At 41.6% G+C, this 19,765-nt stretch overlaps 1 protein-coding gene across 3 annotated transcripts in view; it reads left to right on the top strand.

Moving 5' to 3' along the window:
* Window positions 1-17,487: 17,487 nt before the first annotated feature.
* Window positions 17,488-19,765, top strand: part of LOC121508176 (activating transcription factor 7 interacting protein) — a 39,545-nt gene continuing 37,267 nt past the window's right edge. For 2 of the 3 annotated variants that reach the window (XM_041784801.1, XM_041784799.1), the window contains exon 1: window positions 17,488-18,079. The gene's annotated coding sequence lies outside the window, so the exon portion shown is untranslated. The remainder of the gene's footprint in view (window positions 18,080-19,765) is intronic. The other variant, XM_041784800.1, reaches the window with a different exon arrangement.

Raw genomic sequence — 19,765 nt, 5'->3', positions numbered from 1 at the left:
GGAGGCACTGACCCTCATCCAGACTGCATCGTACTCAGCTACAAACCACCCAATGCATACTGGAGATCCCAGGCTGAAGAAGCCAACAGCTAACCACATCATCTGTAAAAAGCAGAGTTTAAATTCTGAGGTCAGCAAACCAAAAAACCTCCTCCCCCCAATTGCACCACAAGATCTTGTCTATAAAAAGGGTTGGGGTTAGAATGTGGGGCAGCCCTGGCAGAGGCCAACACACACTGTGTCTGGCTTTTTGCCTAGGACACAGACACAGGGACCTGATGGTTCACTGCAGCAATCCCGGGACCCCATATTTCCGTGGTACTCCCTAAGTGGCCCCCAGAGTGGCACGATCAAAGCCTTCTCCAGGTCCACAAAACACATGTAGACAGGATTGACAAACTCCCTTTGGAACCACCACCCTGTCTGCCATGCACCAGGCACTATCCCAGAATTCCATGTGACATTTAAGAAGCGCGTAAGCCATGACAACCCTACAACGTCCAGCACCTTCAACATCGCAGGGCAAATCTCATCTATGCTTGGTGCCTTACCACGAAGGACCTTTATGTCCACCTAAGTGACCTCTTACAAGGACAGAGATGAGTGTTCCCTTGGACCTTCGGACTCTACCTCCTCCCCATGGGATGTGTTGGCTGGGTTCAGGAGTTCCTCAAAGTGCTCTTTCCACTGACCAACAATATGCTCCATCTATGTGTCAGCAGTTCTCAACCCCAAGCCCAAGCCCTGCTTCCCCCTTCTGAGTTGTCAGAGCAACTTTTGGACCAACTGAAAGTCCTTTTTTTCCATTGGCTCCTTGAACTCCTCCATCACCTGGGTTTTTAACTGAGTTCTGCTCAAGCTGCAGCCCTCTGAACCATCCAGTACTTGTCAGCTGCTTCCAGAGACCCCTTGGCCAACCAAGCCCCAAAAGGCTTTCTTCTTCTGCCTGATGACTACCTTCACCACTGGTGTCCACCATCTGGATGTTAGGTTGCAGCCACAACAGGCATTGAAGGTGTTCCAGCCACAGCTCCTAGCAGTCGCTTTGGCAATGGAGACTTTGAACATGGACCACTTGGACTGGGATGCACAAGAAGTTCTTCTTGAGGTGGGATTTGAAGACAGTGGCCTCTGCCAGGCATTTCCAGTTCACACTCGCTTCTCGTTTTGGTTTACCAGGTCTGCTCAGCAGCCTCTCCTGCCATCTGATCCAGCTCACCATCAGGTGCTGATCAGTTGATAGCTCAGTTCCTTTCTTCAGCTGAGTGTCCAAAACATATGGCCTCAGGTCTGATGAAATGACAACAAAGTCAATGATCAATCTTTTGCCAAAGGTGAACTGGTATCCCTATGTTCAAACATGGTATTTGTCATGGCTAATCCATGACTAGCACAGAAGTTTAGTGACAAGGCACTACTCAGGTTCAGATCAGGGAGGCCGTTCTTCCCAATCACCCCTGCTCCACCCCCATCCCCTCAGGTGTCTATATCATTGTCCATATTCTTGTTGAAGTCATCCAATAGGAAAATGGAGTCGCCAGGCAGCACACGTTCCAGGACACACAAGGAGAATCCAAGAAGGCCAGGAAGTCCTAAAGGGTGCATATGCGCCAACAGTCAGAGCTTTCCTCTCCTCAACCTGAGCAGGGAGGTGACCCTCTTGTCCAGTGGGGAAACCTCCAACACAGAGGCTGCCAGCCAGGGGCATATGAGTATCCCTACAGCCCCTTGGTGCCTCTCACCCTGAGCAACTCCAGGGTAGAAAAGTGTCTAGCCTCTCACTAGGAGTTTGGTTCCAGAACCGGTGATGTGCGTGGAGGAGAGCCCAACTATAAAGCCAGTAATGCTTTACCTCCTACAACAGCTACACTTCCTTCTCCACCAGAGAGGTGACATTCCATGTGCTAGGGACCAGTCTCTGCTGCTTAAGTTTATAATACTTAGGTCCCCACCTGCTGCCCAGCTCACTATAAACCCAACCTCTATGCTTGGCCCAACAGGCAATAGGCCCACTGGAGGGCAGCTCCATGTAACCTCTTGGGGCTGAGCCATCAGACATTCACCATCCAGGCAAGCATATGTTGTCACCCAGGTAAACAAGCAGGTATCTGTATGTCTCCACCCTCTAGATGTCCAAACCCTGCATGATCACTGGTACAGTATGGGGTGTCTTCCTTTCGAAGTCAATCACCATCTCCTTCGTCCTGCTGGTGCTGTAGGGGGTTGAGCTCAAACCAGTTAATAAAGTCCATGATGATTTGCCTGTACACTAGCTTGTTGCCCCCCAGACACACTCACGATGGATGTGTCATCAGAAATCTTCAACAGGTGGCAGCTCCCAGAGGTGTCGTGGAAGTCTGAGATGCAGAGGGTGAGGAGAAATGGGGAGAGCACTGTCCCTGTGCTGCACACCCCCATTTCAAACACACAGCCCTGAAGCCTCATGTGCTGTGGCCTGTTGGTAAGGCAGCCCAGTGTCCATGCAGCCAGGTGACAGTCAACTCAGGCCCTTCTCAGCCTCCCCCTGAGCAGTGCCAGCTGGATAGAGTTGATGGCACTAAAAAAGAGCATGACCTTCACAGTGCTGCTGGTGTCCTCTGGGTGAGTCACCCTGTGCAGCAGGTAGATGAGGGCGTCAGAAAACCCAATGTCCAATTGGTAGGCAAACTTGGGGGGTTCAGGTTTGAGCTCACCAAGGGGCAGGGGTTGCTGAGGATGATCCTCACCATGGTCTCCATCAGATAAGAGGTAAAGGCCACAAGTCTAAAGTGGTTAAGCTGACTGGGGTGTCTTCAGTCAAAGGACTGAAACTCACAGTTGTGTTGGGACCCACCCCAGACAGGCGCAGGTTGAAGATGAACTGAAGCACTTGGCAGAGCTGGTCTGCATAGTTCTTCAGCGGTCTGGGGCTGATACCATCAGAAAATGTGGCCTTCCTCACCTTCATCCTCCTCAGGTGGCTCCTCATTTGTTCCCCTGTTACAGAGAAGCTTGTGCTGGAGAAGGGGGGGGGGGGGCAGTGGTCTGAGATGAGTGCCTGGGCTTCTAGATTTTCCACTGGGTGGGGGAAGGAGTGGGCATAGAATCAAATCTGTTACAGACCAGATTCACCCCATTTGTCCACTCCCTGTCTCCAGCTTCAGGGCCCCTCCCAGAGCCTCTTTAGCGTCCTTGTTCTTAAGGCTTTTCTAGACTTCCCTCCAGTTTTCATGTTGCAGCTGTTTCTCTATTGTTGCCTTAAAGCTCCCCTTGCCTTCACTGATTTTCTTCTTGAGCTTCCTCTGCACCCTCCTCAGCTCATCTTTGTCTCCAGACCTGAAACCTCCTCTGCTCCAGCAACTAGGCTTTCAGCTGAGGGGTAACCCAGGGTTTGTTTTTGGAGAAACACTGTACTCTCCTAGTGGGCAAGTCTTTGTTCCAGTGGGTCAGGCTGTCATTGTCCTCTCCATGTGGGCTACACAATGCATCCCAGTCCATGACGTCAAAGCAGTTCTTACCTCCTTTGACCACTTCATTATAAAGCTGGTGGTGGGGGGTTGTTTTTCATCATTGGTATGTAAACAGGCAGCAGTCTGACCAGTTTGTGATCTGACCAGCCACCTCCTCCCAGCAGGGGGAAGGGGCTGTACAGTCATGGACAAATATTGGCACCCCTGGAATTTTTCCAGCAAATACATAATTGCTCCCAGAAATTGTTGCAATCAACAAATATTTTTGGTATACATGTGTTTGTTTCCTTTATGTACATTGGAACAACACAAAAAAATCTGAAGAAAAAACTCAAAACTCAAAAAATGGGCCAGACAAAATTATTGGCACCCTCAACGTAATATTTGGTTGCACAACCTCGGAAAAAAATAACTGAAACCAATCACTTCCTATAACCATCGACAAGCTTCTTACACCTCTCAACTGGAATTTTGGACCACTCTTCTTTTGCAAACTGCTCTAGGTCTCTCAGATTTGAAGGGTGCTTCTTGCAACAGCAGTTTTGAGATCTCTTCATAGGTGTTCAATGGGATTTAGATCCAGGCTCATTGCTGGCCACTTTAGAACTCTCCAGCGCTTTTTCTTCAACCATTTCTTGGTGCTTTTTGAGGTATGTTTCAGGTCATTGTCTTGCTGGAACACCCATGACCTCTGATGCAGACCCAGCTTTCTGACACTAGGCCCTACATTGCGGCCCCAAATTTTTAGATAGTCTCAGATTTCATGATTCCTTGCACACAGTCAAGGCACCCAGTGCCAGAGGCAGCAAAATAACTTCAAAATATCCTTGAACCTCCACCATGTTTAATTGTAGGTACTGTGTTCTTTTCTTTGTAGGCCTCATTCTGTTTTCTGTAAACAGTAGAATGAAGTGCTTTTCCAAAAATTTCTACCTTAGAGTCATCTGTCCACAAAATGTTCTCCCAGAAGGATTTAGGCTTACTCAGGTACATTTTTGCAAACTCCAGTCTGGCTTTTTTATGTCTCTTTGTCAGCGGTGGTGTTCTCCTCGGTCTCCTGCCATAGTGCATCATCTCATTCAGATTACGACGTATGGTCCAAGCTGACACTTTGCCTCCCTGACTCTGCAGGACAGCCTGAATTTGTGTGGAAGTTGACTGAGGATGTTTATCCACCATTCCACCTATCCTGTGTTGCATTCTTTTGTCAATTTTTCTCTTCCATCCACATCCAGGGAGATTAGCCACAGTTACATGGGTTATAAACGTCTTGATTATATTACATACAGTGGACAAAGAAATCTCAAGATCTCTGGAGATGGTCCTGAAACCTTGAGATTGTTCATATTTTTCCACAATTTTGCTTCTTAAGTCCTCAGACAATCCTCGGCTCCTCTTTCTCTCCTCCATGCTTGGTGTGACACACAGAGGCACACAACACAAAGGTTGAGTCAAGTTTTATACATTCTAACTGGCTTCAGGTGTGATTTCTAGATTGCCAGCACCTGTTACTGCCACAGGTGAGTTTAAATGAGCATCACACGCTTGAAATAAAATGATTTACCCACAGTTTTAAAAGGGTGCCAATAATTTTGTCTGGCCCATTTTTTGAGTTTTGTGTAAAATTATGTCAATTTTGTCTTTATTCTTCAGATTTTTTGTGTTGTTCCAATGCACGTAAAGGAAATAATTATGTGTATACCAAAAACATTTGTAATTGCAACAATTTCTGGGAGAAATGGTGTATTTTCTGGAAAAATTCCAGGGGTGCCAATATTTTCGTCCATGACTGTATATGTCTTAGGCTCTGTTTACACTACAACGTTTTCAAGTGAAAACGCAAAAGTTTTGTAGCGTTTTGGCTGTCTGTTTACATGGCAACAGCGTTTTGGTGCCTGAAAACAGAACGTTTTGTAAACGGGCTCCAGAGTGGAAGTTTTTCAAAACACCCCCGACTCCATCTCCATGTAAACAGGGAAACCGGCACTTTCTGAAAACGGACATGTGCGCTGCAGCTGCAGTAAATATCCATGCGTGAGTAGGCTTATAACACATGTGCGGATGGGAAGCCCAAAACAAAACAAAGATGGCCGACACCAGTGTAATGTTCGTGCTCCTCACTCTTTGGAATTTAACTGTACTTTTCCAACAAAGTATTGATTTACCTTACCATCACTTGGATCGGCGGAGACGTATTTTGTGCCTGCACCAGATTCTGACTCAACCCATATGCCGTCAAAGGGCAGCCCGAAGGTGATATTGGACATTGGCAAAATCACACCGCCATCTACTGTCCTGGCATGTATACCAAATCGTTTTTGGAGTTTCCCGCAGTCTTCTGTGAACGGAGATCGTGAAAAACGTTGCCATCTGAACGTGAAACTTTTTGGAAATGAAAATGGAAAACGAAGCAAAATGTTGTCGTGTAAACGGGGCCTTAGATGTTTGCATACAGTAAGTCCAAAGTTTTATTGTCCCTGGTGTAGCAGTCGACATATTGAGTGAATGTAGGGAGAGTGGCAGACAGAGAGAGATGTTTACTACTTTTACTAAACTTTACTTCTTTTGTGAGAGACTGAGGGTTTGCTATTTGTGTCTAAGACACTACACTGTGGATGAGTTCATCCTTAGAGATAGGTTGAGGAGGTTGGACATCCGGTGGAAGCTTGAGGTAGAGCTGCTGCTCCTTCTTAGGAGCTAGTTGAAGTGGTTTGGGCATCTGATCAGGATGCCTCTTGGTCAGTGCCCTGTAGAGGACTTTCAGGCATGTCCAGCTAGGAGGAAACCACAGGGCAGACCTAAAACTTACTGGTAGGATTCTAATTCTAATTGGAACACTACATCACTTCCCCTACTGCCCCCATGACCCAATTCCAGATGAGCAGAAGAAGATAGATGAATCACTGTCAACTACAGTTACAGCTCAGTTATACTTTACATTATTTTTAATAAGACTAAAATGTTAATTCCACTTTATTCAACTGCATGTAAACTTACCCACTGTGTAGATCTGTGGCTTTTACCTGCTGGTTTCCAAAACTGCCCTCTACCTTAGCTCTTTTTCTGGGTTCTAAAAGCTCTTGCTACTGCCTTCTAATTATGTACCTGTTAATCTATCAATGAAGATTACACTCATTGATTCGTATTTCTCCTGTCTTCCAGCACCATCAGATTTACTCTGTTGACTTTTTCTACAGCACGATTTCTGAAAGACCAGCAAAACAGTGAGAAATTGTCATCTGAGGTTAGTGTCAAGGGATGTACAGCCACAAAACTTAACTTGCAAGAAGTCATCATTCTGTCCACTAGCTTGCTATGAATTTTCCAAATGATTTGGGTTATCAGATTTGGTTATTCGTGTTCATACAAGCTGCCCACAAGGATCTTGGCTGAAGATATTCAGGAGTATAGTGAATGTGTGAAAGGGGCTTTTGAAAGACAATGGAATTGTTAGACTTCCTCCCCTGTTACTCCATCCACTTGTCTCAACCCACTGGCTCAACCTCCCCAGCTGCACACCTCAGTGGCCCCCTCTTCCTCAACACAGAATACCCTAGGCTCATTCACAGTGGTGTTTCAAGGAGTGATATTTATGCCCTGTGGTGTTTAGTCTTCAAAACAAATGTCACAGAGACTAAACGGTGGGAGATGTGATCCTCCCTCTGTGAAGGCTTTGAATTAGTAACAGAGGTGACAACAGGAATGATGGAGCAAGCCGGGAGCCCAGTGCTGTGTGTGTCCATGTCTATCTGTGTGTATATGTGAAACTGCATCACTACTGTGATGCTCTGTTGTGCTTCCACAAACCAGAGGTGGTAAAAGTACTTGACTATTGTACTCAAGTGAAAGTAAAGTTACTTTAGATAAAATATACTTAAGAAGAAGTAAAAGTAGTAATCTATAAATCTACTCAAGTAAAAGTAAAAAGTAAGTCATTTAAAATTTACTTAAAGTACTGAGTAGAGATAATCAAGTACCAGATCTATTAGTTTTTAATATGCTAAAAGCTGTAAGTTATTACGGCTTTACATTAAAAATTAAAAAGTTCGAGCAGTCTTCTGTGATTTCCATCAAAATATAACTAATAATAAAATATAATACACTGCTTTGTCAAAATATTTACCAAATAAATCATACTCTAAATGGAGCATGGGGACAAAAAATAAACCATAAAACTCAAAGAATGACTACATTTTACATAGTTTTGTAATAAAAACTATGTTACACAACCTAGTACATGTCCTTATTTATAAGGAATTCATTGTTACTTGTTGCTGAATTTTACATAGCTACATTTTGTCCTCTCTCTCTCCCTGTGAGTGGAGACTAAGACCACATCCACGCAAATGTCCACAGATGGATTCAGGAATATACTCAAAAGTTTAGCCTGCTTAAGACACATGCATGGGTCAAGCCAAAACAACAATGGAGGGTTACAGGTTTGTGTTCATGCTGCAGGAGCTACTGTGCTTATCATGCATTTTACAGCAAAATCTGATGCTCCTTTACCACCACTGCGAAAAATGAATGGTCATGGAGAACAGCATACACCATATGTTCTGAGATGCATCACGGAGAACAACCAGATGGGCAACCAGGAGAAAGTTTTGGGCAGTTTTCCGTAACCCTCTTCTCTCTTTTGGTGCATTTCCGTGGAAGTGTTACAGCGCTACTTAAAGCTACACTACGGTGTTTTAGTCGTTTTCAGTCGTCCTGTGCTTATGCAGACATCTCTAGAAATGATCCCGTGTTTACTGAAAACTTTTTCAAAACAAAACAGAAATATCGTTTTCATGCAGACAAGGCCTGAATGTTAACGGAGCACTGAGTAACATCATCTCCCTCCGCTCCAGCTTTTCTGTTATCACATCTAATAGGTTGAAATCGCTGCACACAAACACATGCAGCTACATATACACATGGAGTCAACCACAGCGCTTACTGCATGTTAATGAGGAAGTGTCTTTAAGGTGTTGGCTGTGGCAGAACAGTGAGGAGGAAATATCCTCCCTTTATTTTGTGCTCTTTTTTGTGGGAAGGAGGGGCGGGGGAGGAGTGGATGGCTCTCAACAGTGTGCCTGCTCCCATTACTCACACCAAAGAGCCACAACCAACACATCACTTCTCACTATTGATCATCATGTTCTGTGAAATTCAAACTTCTGGCCATTTTCTTGTTGGCAGAAGGCTAGAACCTCCTTGATTTGGCTGTTGGTGTTAATGTTTTTACTTAGCACTCAATGCTTTTTAAAATGTAGTGAAGTACAATACTTTGCTCAAAATGTACTTAAGTAAAAGTAGCGATTTTAAAGAGTACTCAAAAAATACCAGTACACAAAAAGCTACTCAATAACAGTAACTTGAGTAAATTTAATTAGTTACTTCCACCTCTGCCACAAACGTGAAATGCATTTGAATTAACAGATGGGGAACACAAAGGCTACGACTGCACTGCAGGCCTTAATGCTCAATTCTGATCTTTTCTCAGATCTGATGTTTTTGTTTGCCTGTTCACACTGCAGTCAACTTTCAAAAGATCAAATGCGTATCTGATGTAGAACCACATACTAAAGTGGCCAGAATCTGATTCAAAAAGGTCAGATTCAATGTGACTTGCGCTGTTCACTGTCAGAAAAAAATCAGATACGAGTCACATGTGAGCAAAAAAAATCAGATTCTGGTCACTTTCAACTGCAGTGTCAACACAGCCAAAATATCACACTGTTGTGTAATTAACATGAATGTCTTAACGTATTATGACAGCGTAGCTTTGTCATGCCCGCGTTGCAGAAATGAACCATGAAAACACCATCTTGGAAAGGGACCAGACTGTCTCTCTTTTCAGCCTGAAGCATGGTGCTAATTAACTGTCACCTGTGTTCACAAACATAATTTTAACCTAACGAAAACAATATCATAAGCACAATGTTTCAGAGAAAATTGAGTGAATTAGAATTAGTGGAGGGAACTCTATTAAGCAACTCCCTCCCTAAAAGCTTTAGACACTGGCAGCAACATAAATATGGATAACAGTCCTGTTGCTGAAATTGTCCTTTATTTATAACCTGTTTCAGGTTTGGAGAGTTTCCTCTCCACAAGAGAAAGGACCCAGGTGGCTAAGAGGATAGATAATCAAAGGTTATTTCGAAAATAACCCCCATCGGTCAGACAATGACTGACGTGTTAAACCATCCATTCTTTAAATCATAAAATAGAAAACTAAATTATAATTTGATTTGTTTCTAATACATTTTAAATTTTTGTGGATTGTTACTTGCTGAACACAAAATACATTTGGTCTGCATGTGTACTGTTCCAAAAAACATTTTTTTTTAAATAATATGTTCCATTATGAGGTTTAACAATCTATTGGGCAAGAAGTTAAAAAAATCTGAACAGATTTTGGAACCACCTTTGTTTATTTACTTGAGGCAGAATTACACAGAATTGTCAGGTGGGGGCACCATATACAGGTACATCTAAAAAAAATTAGAATATCATGAAAAAGTTCAATATTTTTTGTCACTCTTTCTGAAAGTGAAAACCGTAAATTATATAGACTTGTTACACATAGTGATATATTTCAAGCCTTTATTTCTTGAAATTTGATGATTATGACTTACAGAAATGAAAACCCAAAATTCAGTGTCTCAAAAAATTAGAATATTGCATAAGATCAATTTTTAAAAAAAAGGATATTTTAAACAGAAATGTCAGACTTCTGAAAAGTATGTTCATTTCTACGTCTTCAATACTTGGTTGGGTGTCCTTTTGCATAAATTACTGCATCAATGCAGCGTGGCATGGAGGCGATCAGCCTGTGGCACTGCCCAGGTGTAATGGAAGTCCAGGTTGCTTTGATAGTGGCCTTCAGGTCATCTGCATTGTTGGGTCTGGTGTCTCTCATCTTCCTCTTGACAATACTCCATAGATTCTCTCTGGGGTTCAGGTCAGGCCAGTCTGCTGGCCAGTCAAGCACAGTAACACCATGGTCATTGAACCAGCTTTTGGTGCCTTTGGCAGTGTGGGCAGGTGCCAAGTCCTGCTAGAAAATGAAATCAGCATCTCCTTAAAGCTTGTCAGCAGAAGGAATCATGAAGTGCTCTAAAATGTCCTGATAGATGGCTGCATTGACTGTGGACTTCAGAAAACACAGTGGACCAACACCAGCAGATGCCATGGCAGCCAAAATTATCACTGGAGTCAAGCAACGTGGATTCTCCACTCTTCAAGGTCCCAGAGTCTGGAGGAAGAGCATATTCCTTCTGTCGCAGGTAGTTCCAGCAATAGTTAGAAGAATGTTTTGGGTCATTGTCTTCTTGGAAATACTTGCCAACAATTCCTTCTTCTCCCCGTTTTCAATGCTTGTTATTGAAGACAGTGTTGCACCATTAGTCACTGTGGTGTTGATCTCATCAGGCAGTTCTTGTGAGGTCTTTCTTCGGTCCTTAAGACTGACAATTTTGAGATGCTTCACTTGTCTGTTTCAAAGTTTCTTTTTCTACCTCTCCCCTTTTGGTTCTGGTGTGAATTGGTGGCATCATGGCAGTAAAATGTACTTTACAGTGCTTAGACTGCATCTCAAGTCCCTGGCTAAGCAGCGGTAACTCTAGCTAGTATCAAAAAGGGCCTTTACTCGAACCCGTTGCTCAACTGTTAGCACCTTTTTCACCTAAGCCATGTTCAAAAAGTAGCCACATGTGCTTCAAGACTACTTCTAACGGCTTTGAAGTTATACCAATTGTTGGTGTGAACTCAGTGATAAAACCACTTGATGAGCAGGACAGGCCTTGTATGCATTTAGCTTGTGGGCGTGGCTTAATGGCTCAGTGGTGCCCCCAGTAGAATTAAAAAATAAATTGCCCACACCACATACAACCTAGAAATTTGGTACACATATTTAGCACTAGAAAAGCACTCGGACAGCGCTGACCTCTGCCATTAGCCCTATCTCCCAATAGTAATGAATCCTTTAAAAGATTCCTGGATCCAGTGATATGGATCACTCCCAAAATCTAATCAGTTCTTCCTTATGCCATTTCCTGAAAATTTCATCAAAATCAGTCCATAACTTTTCGAGTTATGTTGCTAACAAACTAACAAACAAACAAACTAAATAACAAACCCTGCCGATCACATAACCCCCTTGGCAGAGGTAATAACAGGACCTACAAAAAAAGTCCCCTGACTTCTGACAAGACGATTTGCTGCCACTTTGTGCAGGATATGAGCCCAGCCGTTACACAGGACATGGCTGCACTTTGACTCAGTGCTATCATTACTGGAAATATTGCATATTTTAACAGGCAACCTTTATTAAGACAAAAAATGTTTTATTACATATGACATACTTTAGTTGGCTACACTGTGTGCTTAATTTCATGTTGGCTTAAACGGATATGACAGGTCAGAGTTTTGGATTTTCTTCATCGGAAAGATGTGTCTACAATAATGCATCAAGCAGCTGTTCCCCACATCTGTTGTACACTAAACCCTGACATACGCAAAGGTGCAAGGGTCCTTTAAGTGCTGCTTGCAGCCCTAGTTTTTGTTTCTTGTTATGTTGTAAGATGTAGACTTTGATAATTAATGGCATGACCTGATGTCAGGGATATGGAAATGGATTATTTCTCTCCTTTGTTAACTTTGCTCCTGCAACACCTGGCATGTGAGAACCTGGGCTTGTGGCAGTGCTTATCTCACTCACTAAATATATCCTAAAGTCTGACTATTTCATGTTGGATAATAAGTATTACCTGCAATCTCAAGGCACAAGCATAGGGGTCAGCAAATGCACCAATCATGTAAACCACCTGGCTTTCTGAACAAGTCTATGGTTACTATAAATGTCATAGATCTTCACACTGTTCTAATACTCAATACCATAACATTCTGCCAACCTCATTCTGGGAAGAAATATGACTAAAATAATTTATTAATTTCCTCTCCACCCTTTTCATCTATAACTTGAAATTTCCTTCTGGCCTGATGTGTATAGGAAACACTAAATGTGGTGTAATTGCCATCAGAAATGGTAACCTTGATTATGCCATTGCTAGGCCCTACGAGGAGAAAAGTCATGGGCCTCTATGTTAATTTATTGGCATTTCAAGAGTAACAACCAACAATAATGTATTTTTAAACATGTGTGCTGCATTTACCATATTTTCAAGTTTTCTTGTTCTTGTAACTCTGTTATGTCATTTATTTTGTTATTAGGGCCCCAGCACTGAGGGTGCGAGGACCCCATTGAAATCCTAGGGTTTTTATTATTATGCTATACCTTTGGCTGGACTTTTGAGCATCTGAATATGCACAAAAACCCATGAAAAACATGTGGCCCGCTGGAAATTTTGATATTCTATAGGTCCCCAATATGAGTGTGGGAAACTGGCTCAATAGCGCCCCCTAAACTCAGGAAAAACACAACCATTGACACCATTTCACCTACAGGAATGACATTTGTTACACATATTCAGCTTCACAGAAAAGTTTCTTATAGCAATGGTGAATTCCCAACTGGAGGTCTGCCATTTTGAACAAATATATGAAATTTGCCATTTCCTGTGGTCCTTCCAGGATTAAGCTGTCTAAGGGCATTCATCAGAACTATGTACAATTTGGTTTATGGCTGAAAGAGACATGAGTAAGATGGCAGCCGCATCAAAAAGAAATAAATTCTACCTAGCTAGTTAAGTTATTGCTATGGTGCAGGACTCCTTCCCTATTGGTAAGTAATAAGGTTTACTATATTATAGGCAAGGCAATAAATGTTGCAGTTAATTAGTCTTTATTTTTTAGTCAACAAAATAGCTAACTCCATTAATCTAGCAGTTACTGATAATTAGCAGAGTGGAGAGGCTCCAGAATCTGTGGCTGCATTAATTGTGTTTTTAATAAGTATCACACATTTGGGTATTATTATTTATTTAATCAACTAAAACTATGAACAAACATGCTCTGAAATGTATGAATTTCCCTAGACATTTTTTTTGTGGTCCATTCACACATACCTGAAGTCTGTAATGTACTCTAATTTACAGACATTTCTGAAGGAAAACATGAAGGTGCTGCATAGCTGCAGCGAGGAAAATACACAATGAATTTTTATTTCTGAAGTTCATACAAAAATGCAGTGTTGTGCACATTGCCTTCTGCAGGAGACGTTTCCTTCATGTGTCCTATACAGACGGTTAACCAGAGTTTTATAATAAGCAACAAAAAGTGCTTTCTCCCTCTCTTTCTTTAAATTTTAACACAATTTTTAGATAGAAAGCTGTCCATGACTGATAAACTAGTGAAATATCTCTCCTAACTTCCACTACTCATCTAGGTCATGTAAGTCAACTGTGTGTAGCTACGACTGAACAAGGGAAGAGAAAGTCATGCATCCCTCTCTTAAAAGGGACATATGCAAAAATCACATTTTCAGGCTTTACCAACAAAAATATGTTCCCCTGGCCTGTCCACACTTCAAGTACCAGACTCCCACCCCCCCAACCCCCCCCCCCCCCCCCACACACACACACACACCCTTCAGAAAATGTGTGCTGAAACAAGCCCTTCTCAGATTTTCCCCTCATGACCTCATGTGGGGAGTTAGCACAGCCTCTAGGCTTGGTTGGCCCTCCCCACTAGGAAGAACGTTCCGCCCACCTCTCCTGATCTTCCTCTCAGCTTCCAGCTGAGGACAGCCACATCCATTAAGCCAGATTAATTTCCCTGAGAGGGGTGGAGTCAGGGGTGGAGTCAGACAGCTCATTAAAATTTAAAGCCACAGACACGGAAAAAGCTCGTTCTGAGCAGGGCTGAAACAGAGGGGGTATTTTTTTCCGAAACAAACTTCACAGACATGTTTTCTGAGACCAATAAAAATTTGTCTTAAAGGGGTAAAATATGTGACCTTTAAGTTTATATGCCTTTACTCTGTTGGTAGAACAAAATGTGAAAGTTACTGGCTGTTTTGTGACATGATCAGTAACTCTTTAAGTATTCCATGAGCACAGATAATTTCCACCATTCAACAAAAAGTACTGTATAATTACCTCATGTTATTGATGATTTAATCATTCACTCCTGTAACGTTACAGTGGTTATAGATTTAGGCTGTTGGCTTTTTGGAGAGACACATGTTTGACATTAAGGGTCGATCCCATTTCTAACTCTTAGCCCTTATCTTGGCCCTACCCCTTGGTTTTGTGTGTTCACGTCAGGTGAATGGGGTGTCCCAATTCTTCTTTTGAATCGAGGGCTAGGGCTAAGGGCCAGGGGCTATACAGCCCTTGAAACGACCACACTTGAAACCAAGGGGTATGATGAGTTTCCCACCATGCACTGCATTCACTCGTGAAATGGCACAACAGACAACGTAGGAGGCCTGTAAATGTAAATATTTTCTGCATTTACAATTATTGAAAAAACAGTTGAGGTTGTCTCATATATTCAATCTTTAGTCACTAGAGATGCCAGTTAATTGTGTTTTCGATATGTACATGTGTAAACCAGAGCTAGTAACTGTATAAATAAATGGAGAAGATCAACACAGATCCACAGTATGAACAAGATGGTCGAAGTTTTACTGTCATCTCTGATGATGCAGATATTTTTCGGCAATGTGTGATGATAAACAGCAATCAAGTGGCGTCTGTTTCTTAAGGGAAGGTTTTCACCCCTACCCCTTACTAGTCTGTTTCAAGGGGCAAGGGGAAGGTGTAGACGAAGAGGAAGGACTAAGGGGAAGGGTTAAGGGGAAGAAATGGGATTGGCCCTTAGTGCTATGAAAGATTTCACTCACCTACAGGCTGCTGGACAGCATTCATCCATTTTCTACACTGCTTATCCCATTTGGGGGGCTGGATAAAATCTTAATACAAAATATTATAGATATATTTCAAAGAAAAGTTAAATGTACAGTGATATTTTACATAAAATATACTTGAAAATATAGACAACCTATAGGATCTTTAAGGTTATGTTGTGCCAAAAAAGCCACATGCTCACATACAGTCAATATAATATGCTTATCACTGCCTCTAGATGTCAGTAGAGCAAGGACATGTTGGTGTTTTGTTCCCTCTTTCCCTAATTTTCACTGAAGCTTCATTCTTTCTACATTTCTCTTGAATTGTGACAATGTGTCGCAAAATGTTATACACTTGTTGTAAAAATTTTGCTTCTTCTTTATCTGCAGTTAGAATTTGCACTTTAATTTCCTTTTCTAGAAGCACAGGGCACCATGACAAGAGCAGCAATACTTGAGTTAATGGCCATGAAATCTTTATCCAAATCTGCAAGTTTGACCAGAAAAAACTTGCACCCCTTCTTCTGTGTGACCTTGCAATACAATGATCTTTCACAAAAGTTTGGCTACTGTTGAATCAAACTATCTGACATGGACCTATGTGATGGAGTCTGAAGGCTAGTTGTACTTTCTGAAAAGAAGTAAAACTCTACCACTATACCACTGAGTTCTTTATTGAAACTCCTCCTGTCTTCGAAGTGACATTCCTGTGAATACTGAGTCTTCTGTTATTTTTAGGCATCATATGTTTGTAAGCAGGCAGAGCAAGGTCATCAGTATATTTGTGTGTTTTCTTGTGTTCGTGCAGCTATGTGTAAAGGAGGTAGATGCTGGCAATTGGAGGATATATATACATTTATAACATATTACAAAATTAAAACTGCTAGTGATAGGGAGACATGCTATATTTGTGTAGCACTTACCACTGAAAGTTGAAACTAAAGTATATGTAGATTTGAGGTAAGGGACAGACTTTAGCTGATGTACTCCTGACTGTTTACTTTCTCCTTATCTTTCTATTTGCATAAGCAAAGGTCAAGGGGCTAACAACAATAAAACGCTTACTCAAAATGTAGCATCGCTGACACAGTGTTTAAGGCCCATTTCTATACCTGTCAAAACAGAAAATATTAAAATTTAAACACACTAAAAACAGTAGTTTACTCTATTTAAATCCTTCCCCAGCGCTTTGCCTTAAAATTACAGAGTGTATTGTGTAAATGTAATGTGACGATTAGTCACCAGGCTGTTTCATGTCAACTTGATGTTTTCAGTGCGGCATTAGATCTACACACTGGTTCTCCACACATAGCTGCTCCTTTAAATTAAAAGTAGCCTGGCTGGACTGGTTTCCCCTTTTAGGTTACAAAATGAGACCTGCCTTGCCTTCAGGGTTCTGTCTTTTAGTCTAGCACTGCAGACTTTATCTGGGTTGCACCAGTGTTTGAGAGAGGGAGAAAAAATGTCCAGGCCAAGTGAGAGCACAGCTACCAACTGCTGCAATCAGAAGCATTTTGAGATGTAGACACACAACCTGCATGGGAGCAGCCATGACACAGTCTTCAGTTAGTGAGAGGGTGCGTTTGAAAACGGACATTTCAGGAACAAACTAAAGGAGCTGACATGCGCCCCCTATCGGTCTCTATGGAAACTACCAGGTTCATACACAAGTGAATGAACAAAATGGCTGACACACAGTATATTTATACTCTATTACATCAGAGGACTTCTAACAGCTAAGAACAATCTCTTGTTCATCTATATAATTGTTTGGATAATCAGAATACAAAGGATGAGAATGTCTGGCCATTTTTGGTTTTGTGTTAAGAAGAAATTAAACAATAATTCCAAAAATACATGGCTTAAATAAAGAAATCCATGTTATCAGAGGTTTTTAGAAACACATCTGCAGGTTCTTTAAACACCTGAATCACTCCCTATAACCTCTATCACCCTCGGCTGGTCTTTCTTGAGGTGTTTGCAATTTTCATGCAAAGGCTGTATAAATTTAAATCACTGTAAATGAAGCAGATCTAACTCAGAGGTACTCAAATCCAATTTAACTAGGCAGGTCCAGTAAAACTAAGACTGTCCTCGGATTTACATGAGGACGGACAACTCCAGAGCCTAGAATTCACTCTAGTCTGTTACAGGCTCCTCCTCCCCCTTAGAGCACCTCCTCCTCAGACCCACACTTTTCTGCCTCGCGCGGGTAAACCACCCCCCTCCCTCTCCATGCTAATATTCTGCTCGCTGTTGTCCCTTGTTCCGACCGTCGGCTCTGTGCGGGAGTTTTTACCACTCTGCTGTTTGGTCACACCGAGCAGAGGTGCTGCTGCTCTAAAAAAGACTCTATAACTAGACTCCTGTCTGTTCTCCAATACTAACAGATTCTATCACGTCCTGGAACTGTTTATACCTACCTTTTGCCACTGACCTCAACACCGCTGCCAGTTGAGAGGCTAAGTACGAAAACTAACGTTGTAACGGTCGGTAAACGCGACCTAGACTGTCTACCAACCGCCCTCCATCGGTGACGTAAACTCACAGAGGACTTTTGAACACGAGAAGAGGAGGAGTCTGTTTGTGAGCGAAGGAGGAGACCAGTCGGTAGACTCCACGGACACTGAGCGGTACTGTTATTGTGGCACAGCTCGGTAGTTTGTCCCCGTAGTGTGTTGAAAATAGAAGACGGTTACTCCTTCCCGACCGCAACGGTTGCACTCAAGAGTGTTCTGAAGAGTTCAGCAGCAGCAGGAGGCGGAGCACAAATTCTCAACGGCACAGGCACTGAAAGTCGCGGGAAGAACGGTCGACGACGAAGAAGTAGGTGAGTTGAGGTACTGCAGCTAGCTTGCTAGTGTAGCAGTTTTTTAAGTTTACAGTTAATTATCGTTAAAGAAATGGAGCTCCAGCTAATTTTTGAAATAGTTTTAGAATTTAGTAATTATTTTATTCAACTTTTTGGTTTGTGGGAGACACATTTTGGTGTAAGCTAGCTAAGAGCTGGTTGAAACAGCAGCGCTAGCAGAAAGTGTTGTTAGCTAGCGCTTGCTTACTTGGCTAGCTTTCGCTATATGAATGTTCTTCTTTAAATACGGAGTGTATTTGTCTTTTCTCTTTATTCTTACTTTTTGCCTGTGTGAACTTGCATGTCTACATGTATAAATGCATATGAGTTAACAGCTTTTAATTTTTAATGTCGAAATATTTATTTTAAAGAAGGCAAAAAAAAGTTTTTTGGCTTTTATTCTACTTTTGCTTTTTATTATTATTCTCTTCTTTGTTTACTGTTGCTTGTTAAGTGTGACTGCTCATGACTAGGGCTGGGCAATAATAGACATTTAGAATATGGCCAACTGCAATTTTTAAACTGCAGAAAATGCAGTAATTTTTTGACCTTAAACATGTGTCAAAATACCAGTTACCAGAAACTTTTTTTGCAGCATAAATGTTCTACTCTACATATCATGCAATCATTCAGTTTTTTCTAATTTCGTACAGTTTTCTTAGTGAAAACGAGAATGGTATAGTTAAAGTCTAAATAAAAACTAGATATTTTTTCCAAGTTGTTCAGCCCTAGTTCAATCTATAAATTTTGTTTGTTATAATAGAGAATAATTTATTGCTTGTGTATGTTGAAAACTATTACGTGAGGAACTTCCAAAAAACACATTAAATCGCAATCGCAGAAATTACAATTACATTATTTACCCAAATTGACGCGTTCTACTCATGACGGAAACTTGGCTCATACTAAGGGATGCACAATATTATATTTTTGCTGATATTTCCAAAAAAAAATTTAGCTGATACCTATATCAATGCTAATATGTAAACATAGTTCATATATAAACTTCAGTCCCTAAAACACACAGTTTGAAGTATGAAAATGAACAAATTAACCAATTTCAGTCCTTAAAACACAGTGTAAAGTGTAAAGTATGATGATAAGTAAAGAAAAAGACTTCAGCTGATGTAGATCTGTTAGTTTGGCCTTAAACTCCACTAACCTATTCGTCCGTACAAACGGTATTTACAGCTTATACAGGCAGATTTCTATGGGCAAATTTTAGAAAATTTTCATACCTGCTGACACTGATGTCTTATGGATAATGATGTGCATCCCTACTTTGTTTTCACTGAAAATTATCTGCTTTATATATTGTTGCTAAGTGTTACTGTGCTCATTTTGGTGATTTTGATCATAATATCTGGTATTTAAATTCAAACAAAGGCATATTAAAAAGATTAAAACAACAGTTTCATGTTTCCATTACGAATGGCTTTACACTCCTTAATTTCTAAATAGTCTAATGAAGGTAATAAAGTCAGATTTTTCAATGCATATGACCTCTCACTAACATCTTGAAACAGCATTGCACCTTGGTCATATCTGCGCGCCATGAGGATACAGCTACACTGCAGTGTTGAGGCTAAAATGAGCAGCAAGCACATCCGGCATACTGGGAGTTTCCGATTGTGGAGAATGACAAAAAGCAGGCTTTTCAGCGAA

The sequence above is a fragment of the Cheilinus undulatus genome, linkage group 4 (genome assembly GCF_018320785.1).
Source record: "Cheilinus undulatus linkage group 4, ASM1832078v1, whole genome shotgun sequence".
Taxonomy (NCBI): domain Eukaryota; kingdom Metazoa; phylum Chordata; class Actinopteri; order Labriformes; family Labridae; genus Cheilinus; species Cheilinus undulatus.
This window is presented reverse-complemented; position numbering and strand designations above follow the sequence as displayed.